This window comes from Myotis myotis, unplaced genomic scaffold (genome assembly GCF_014108235.1).
Source record: "Myotis myotis isolate mMyoMyo1 unplaced genomic scaffold, mMyoMyo1.p scaffold_m19_p_1, whole genome shotgun sequence".
NCBI lineage: Eukaryota > Metazoa > Chordata > Mammalia > Chiroptera > Vespertilionidae > Myotis > Myotis myotis.
The window spans coordinates 181,011,594-181,018,370 of NW_023416313.1; the positions used below are offsets into that span (position 1 = coordinate 181,011,594).

Here is a 6,777-nt window from a genome sequence, read left to right on the forward strand (position 1 = left end):
TTCTTGCATATGGTGTTGATTTTCTCACCCATCGGTTTATGAACTGTATGACCCCTATTTTGAGTCCTTTTCTGACATATTGCACACCTCCGTTTCATTTAGTTCCTTTTCTGGTGATTCTTCCTTTTCTTTCCTTAGGGGGTTGTTCTTCTGTCTCCCCATTTTTGCTCTCACTGAAGGATCTAGGTGTTGAGTCACGTGGGACCTGTGGCTGCAGCCGTGGGCTTGGTGGTGGGTTGCATGGTGGCAGCAGTAGCTGCTCCTTCGGTGGTTTGGGGAGGTAGTTGCTCCTCGGGTGGTCATGGGCAGAGACTGTTCCACGGACAGTCGTGGACAGTGGCTGTTCCTCGCGTGGTCATGGCAGCTGCTGCTGGCACAGCTTTTCATGCAGTCATTAAAGTGAAGGTTTCCAGATACTCCAGCCCTGTTTTCTGATGCTCTTATGTCTTTGATGAGGAATTAAGGACTCCAATCAGAAGTCCTTTGATGAGGAATTAAGGACTCAATACAGAAGACACTGAGAGTTGTCTGGCAGAAGGCACTAGCCAGTGTCCTGAAGCTGATTATTATCCCAGCTTACTTTCCTTAAGACCAGGTTTACTTCAATCACCCCTCATTCCACAAATGTTTGATGGCTCCCCAAAGTGTTTAGAAGCATGCTATTGGGTGTTCCATGGAAAAAGAGTTCTGTGGTCTTGTGAGTCTGGTAAATGCTGTTTCAACACAGTTAAAAAAAGATTTCTTCAAAGTGGAAGAGCTAGTCTTTAAAGTGGCAATATGCTAAGTGTCAAGGTAAAATAGGTACAAATCTGTAAGAATATTTTTTATCCTCACCTGAGGATATGTTTATTCATTTTATAGAGAGAGAGGAAGGGAGAGACAGCAATAAATGATGTGAGAGAGAAACATCAACTGTTTGCCTCCCATATGCGCCCTGACTGGGAATTGAACCTGAATCCTCTTAGTGTACTGGATGATGCTACAACCAACTGAGCCCCCGGCCAGAGCTGTAAGAATTTCAACTGAGCCACCTGGCCATGGCTGTAAGAATTTTTATGAGTTTATTTGAGTCAAACTGACAACTGCCAGAAAACAAAATCTCAATGGATTGAGAAAATGCTACAGAAAATAGCTGTTTTGCACCTTATTTTATACATTAGAATCAGAGGAGAAGCTGTAAGGGGACTACATGAAATCCACTGGTGATAGGTTAGGGAGGAAGGAGAAAGCATAGTGTGGAAATCTCTGAGATTGGATAAAAAGTAAAAGGGATACTTTTACATTGTTAGGCATGGGATAGTTAGCAATGAGCATTTATAGCACATAAAGATGGTATGTGGGAGAACGAGATAACAATGAGGGATTCTCTGGTCTCCTGCACCTGTTTTGCCCTAAGGGGTCTAGAAAAAGATTACCCTGACATTCCAAAAGTATGTTATCAGAGATATACCAAAAGATAATAGACACACTCAGCTAAGGTAAAGATTGACCTTTGTCAAAATAGATACCAGCCTAGGACATGGTTACTCACCTTTAGCTAGGAAGTTTTAATTTCAGACCATCCTATGTGGTTACTTTAGGTCTCTTGAGTTTGTAAGGCTTCCCATGCATGCCACCCCTGTGCTTGTCAGGTTTAGTATGTGGCCCCTTTTTTGTCCCGTGAAGCAGGATAGTAAGCCAGGACAAGTGGAATAAGGAAACTAAAATAGATAGTTAACCGTCCAAACAGTTTATAGCCATTTAGTTAGTAAATTGCAAAATCCTATCTTCCCTGAACAAAGAACACTTTAAGAGTGTCATTTGGGCACATTTGCATAAAACTGATTAATATTCTATTGAGATCCTCCCTTAAGATCTCTCTTAAACTCCCAGCCTTTAAAACCCTTGAAAAAAACAAAAGTTCCAGCACCTACTCTCCCTCCTAGGAGCACTCCCTCACTTTTCCCTTCCTCCTTTCCTTCCCCCACAGGCATGCATCCCTTAAACACTAAAGGACCCCCAAAGGCTAGCAACCAGGGAGCAATGGGCAGCAGCAACTCCTCTTGGGCTAACCTCCTGACCTTGTCCCTAAGATCCCCTTTTTTCTGACTTTAAAAATATGTTTTTATTTTATTTTTAAAAAATATATTTTCATTTTAGAGAGAGAGGAAGGGAGAGGGAGAGAGATAGAAACATCTATCGGCTGCCTCCTGCACACCCTCTACCAGGGATAAAACCCAAAACCTGGGCATGTGCCCTGACCGGGAATCCAACCACATCAAACCAGCGACCTCTTGGTGCATGGAACAATGCTCAACCAACTGAGCAATACCAGCCGGGCTTTTCTGACTTCTTAGTGAGCCAAAGCAGCCCAGCCTCGGCTCATTCCCTCATCTAGTCCCTGTTGCTTCTTCTATTCTAGGCTCTTCCTTGTTTCATTGTCTCCAGCTTTAATAAACGTCTTCTAAAAATCACTTGATCTCATTTTGTGACGTCTTTCCTGCAAGAACCCACATACTACTGGCTGGCTGTAGACAGTAATACATAAGGGAATTTCTAAGGGGGTGGGGAGAGAAGGTGTGTAGTTCTCAATTTATTTTGACAATGCAATCTTTCTTTTGCGGAACACTATGACATTCTCAGAATGATACCATTGTAATTAACTAGTTACTAATAGCAGGAAAGGAGCAAAGGGAAGGTCAAATATAGGCTTGTCATTTGGACAGCTTCACTAGGAAGCTAAAGCTGTATGCTCAGCCACCAGTCTACTTCCCACAGATTGCTGGGGGAAGGGACTAGACAGGGAGGAGTAGACTCATGTCCAGTAAAGTTGGGGGGACACAGGGAAGGTACTAACTTGTCAGTCACACCAGGGAACAGATCATTGGCCAGAATGGGCACGGCCACAGCAAGAGTGGGTAAAATTGGGATACTTAATTCCCTGAACAAAGAAGCTCCCTCTCTCCTGCTTTTGGTTTCTCTTGATTCCCCTTATGTACTTGGGACTCTTATTGGTCAGGGTGAGCTCTCCTGTAGTCGCCCACATGGTCCATTAGTTGTCTATTGCTGCTGTAACAAATGACCACAAACTTGGTGATGTGGGTCTCACTGAGCTAAAATGGACACAATGGACTAAAGGGCTATAACTAGCCTGATGCTGAACTGGACCCAGCTGCAACATGGACTGGAAAGTCTGGACACTGGCCTTGCTTTTAGTTTTACTGAAATCCCAGCTACACTTCTTCTATGACTGGAACGGGACATTGGAAACTCAGGGATGTAATTCCACACAAATAAAAATCACTTGTCCTCCCATGCAAGTCTCAGAAAATTATTTTTCTTGATATAGTAAGGATCCTACCCCCAGCACCCAGTAGGGAAGAGAACACCCGAATTTCTCCGATAACAAGAACATACATTGAGAAACAATGACTTAAGGGGAAAAGTTCATAATTATTCTTCCGGCATTATTGGCCTTGCTCAACATGTTCTTATCATCTAATTTCCTAAAATGAGTTTCCTTCCTTGCTTCTTCCTTCAGGGGTCAATGCTAGTTCCTCCTCCTCCTTCTCTTCCTCCTCTAGGGAGTTCTAATTCTTTGTCTCTCTGACCTGTGGCACTTATCACCAGAACTTTCATTATTTACTCCTTCAGAACTGTCTAGTTATTGATATTCTTCTTTTCTTGGGCCCATGTTGTGTACCCACCTGAGTAGTGCTAGGACTGTGTAGTGCAAATATTTAACTGCTTGAATAATATTGTGCTTCTTTTCTAATGTGGATAATGTTCACCCCTGCGCAAGGAAGAATCTAGGCCTTAGACAAACCTTCTACTGCTTTATACTGTCGCAGAAAGCATTGAAAATGGTGCTGTATTAGTTGTCTAATGCTGCTGTAACAAATGATCACACACTTGGTGATGTGGGTCTCACTGAGCTAAAATTAAGGGCGATGTTCCTTCTGGGGACCTTAGGGAAAAATCCATTTCCTTGCCTTTTCCTTCTTCTAGACGCCTTTGCATTCCCAGGCTCCTGGCCCCCTTCCTCCATCTTCAAAGCCACAAGTGCTAGTTAAAGAACAAAATTCAATTTCAAGGTCTAATTGGTTTTATATTAAGCAATTCATGAATCAGGCAGCATCTCATCTAGCAACTAGAAAGGAACTTTAAGGGGTTGTTCAAACTGAAAGATTTTTATATAGGCAGAAGGGCTATTATCAGCAAAAGCAAAGAAAGGATTATTTTGTCTAGCCCATGTGGCTCAGTGTTTTGAGTGTTGACCTATGAACCAGTAGTTTCGATTCTCGGTCAGGGCACATGCCTGGGTTTCTATTGGGCTTGGCTCCCGGTAGAGAACTTGCAGGAGGCAGCTGATCAATGATTCTCTCTCATCATTGATGTTTCTACCTCTCTCTGCCTCTCCCTTCCTCTCTGAAATAAATACAAACATACCTGTATATATGATTATTTTTAGGTCAGGTCACATTCTTTTGGGGAAGGAAATGGAAGGGGTTCTATCATGTAGATTACCTACCTTTCTGGTATTGATGATCAAGAGATTCCAGACTCACTGATTTAAAATTCTACTTCTGGGAGAGGCAGAAACTGCAATTAGGGTAGTAAGTTTCTGTTTGGTGACATGGCTTAGCAAAACTGACTCCATTTCGGCCCATTGTTTCTTTATTTTATTAAATAAATATATGATCCATTTTTATTTTTTTATTTTCTAAAATATATTTTTATTGCCCTAGCCAGTTTGGCTTAATGGATAGAGCCGATCGGCCTGCAGACTGAAGGGTCCTGGAATTTTCTATAGGTGCATGAGTACTAACATAGTGATGCTAATTCTAAAGAATATCCTTAATTTTCAGTCCAGTGTTCATTTCTGCTTTCCTGTTAGCTTTGCAAACAGTTGCTTGGAATACAGTGCTGCTTTAGGCCCAATCCAAAGGTTATTTTGACCAGTTTCAACATCCCACAGGTTTGAGGAGTAACGCACGCTAGGTAGTTCCTCTGGGATGGCAGCTACGACTCCATTTTGAAGTGGCTCTGTTTATTACTTTTTATAAGGCCTTTTCACACCACATCACGACCTCCCCTGACTTCATTTTCCACTTTTAAGGACCCTTGTGACAATATCAGGCCCAGCTGGAGAATCAGGATAATCTCACTATTTTAAAATCAGTGGATCTGCCCTGGCCAGGTGGCTCAGCTGGTTGGAGCATAAAGTGCATCATAAAGTTTTCAGGTTTGATTTCTGGTCAGGGCATGTATCTAGGTTGCAGGTTCAATCCCAGGTCAGGGCATGTATGTGAGGCAACCAATCGTTGTTTCTCTCTCCCTCTCTTTCCCTCCCTTCCTCTCTCTAAACATATCCTTCAGTGAGGATTACAAAACAATCAGTTTATTTGCAACCTTAATTCCCCTTTGATTTGCCCCCAGTTCCCAGGGATTGGGAAGAGAACATTTTTGGGGAGCCATCATTCTGCTTATTAGCCATCACCTTTGCTCAAAACTCTAAATTGAGGGTTTGCATATAGGTGATATGGGCGGGGCGGGGGAGGGATGGGGGTTGGCAATAAATGGGAAAAGTTTTTGGAATAATAACTGTAAATATAGAGAGGTCCTGCTACATGATCTTTGGCAAATCACTTGTCTTAGTATCCACATTTCTGCTGAAATGGAAATTGCCATCTTTGCTCTGTGTCAAAGTAATTATGTAAATGAGTTTAACTTAGAGCAGTGATTTTCAACTTTTTTCATTTCATGGCATACACAAATTACTAAAATTCTACAGCATGCCCAAAACTGTATTATATTTTTTGCCAATCTGACAAAAAATATTAGGTATAATTTTGATTCATTCAAATCAGATGGCTATTGTTGCGTTGGCTGTTGTCATTTTAAAATTTGACAATCTAAGGGAAAAGAGGTCAGTGCCCCTGACTATAGTCAGGTATTGCACATTTTAAAAATTCTTGCAGCACACCAGTTTGTTGTGGCACACAGGTTGAAAATCGCTGGCTTAGAGGTTGTGGCTCAAGAAGTTCTTGATGAGTCTTGTAAGGAGGGTGGGCAAAATTCTCTGAATGACATCTGGAAATAGTTTGAGAGACTTTGGAGGAAAGTGAGTAAAAAGAGCCCGCTCTTGAATAAGGTTGGGAGGTTAAAAATTCTAGAAAAAGGAATCAAATTAATCCAAGCTTTTCAATTAAGGTTTGAAGAAAAGGGCCCAGGTTTAAAAAAGGGAGAAGTGAATAGGTTGTTTAGGAGGCACCCAGGTGACAGAAAGTACAGGATTGAAGGGGTACATTTGTGAGATCTTTGTAGGCAAAGGGTTAAATTTTATGAACCTCCCTTCATAAATATGTATATTAGTCATAACAATTATCACTTGGTGAATAACTAAAAGAATTTAAAGTGTTGGTCAGAAAAGCGTAAATGAAATGGTGCAGGTTCCACCGAGATTTGAACTCGGATCGCTGGATTCAGAGTCCAGAGTGCTAACCATTACACCATGGAACCACCACATATGGAAAGGCGCCTTCGGCTCTCTAATTACCCCTCCCCCACCCACGAACGCACCGTGAAGAAGCAAAATCGATCCGTTCCAGCAAGGAGGTGCGGAAAATGAGGGAGGGGACACTAAGAGTGTGGTGAGCGGCTGCAAACCGTGTAATCAGCGAGGAGTCCAGGGCTGTTTCTCCTTTGCGCCTCCAGGAGGAGGTGAAAACTTGAAGACACACACGGTAGTCGCACGGCCCTCCCTTCCTGGGCTCAGGGGCGGGGCGCAGCCTCCCC

The 6,777-nt window shown here is 42.5% G+C and overlaps 1 non-coding gene across 1 annotated transcript; it reads right to left on the minus strand.

The window, feature by feature from the left end:
* Positions 1-6,429: 6,429 nt before the first annotated feature.
* TRNAQ-CUG lies at positions 6,430-6,501 on the minus strand. The gene has a single exon. It is a non-coding gene; the product is annotated as a tRNA-Gln (tRNA).
* Positions 6,502-6,777: the final 276 nt, after the last annotated feature.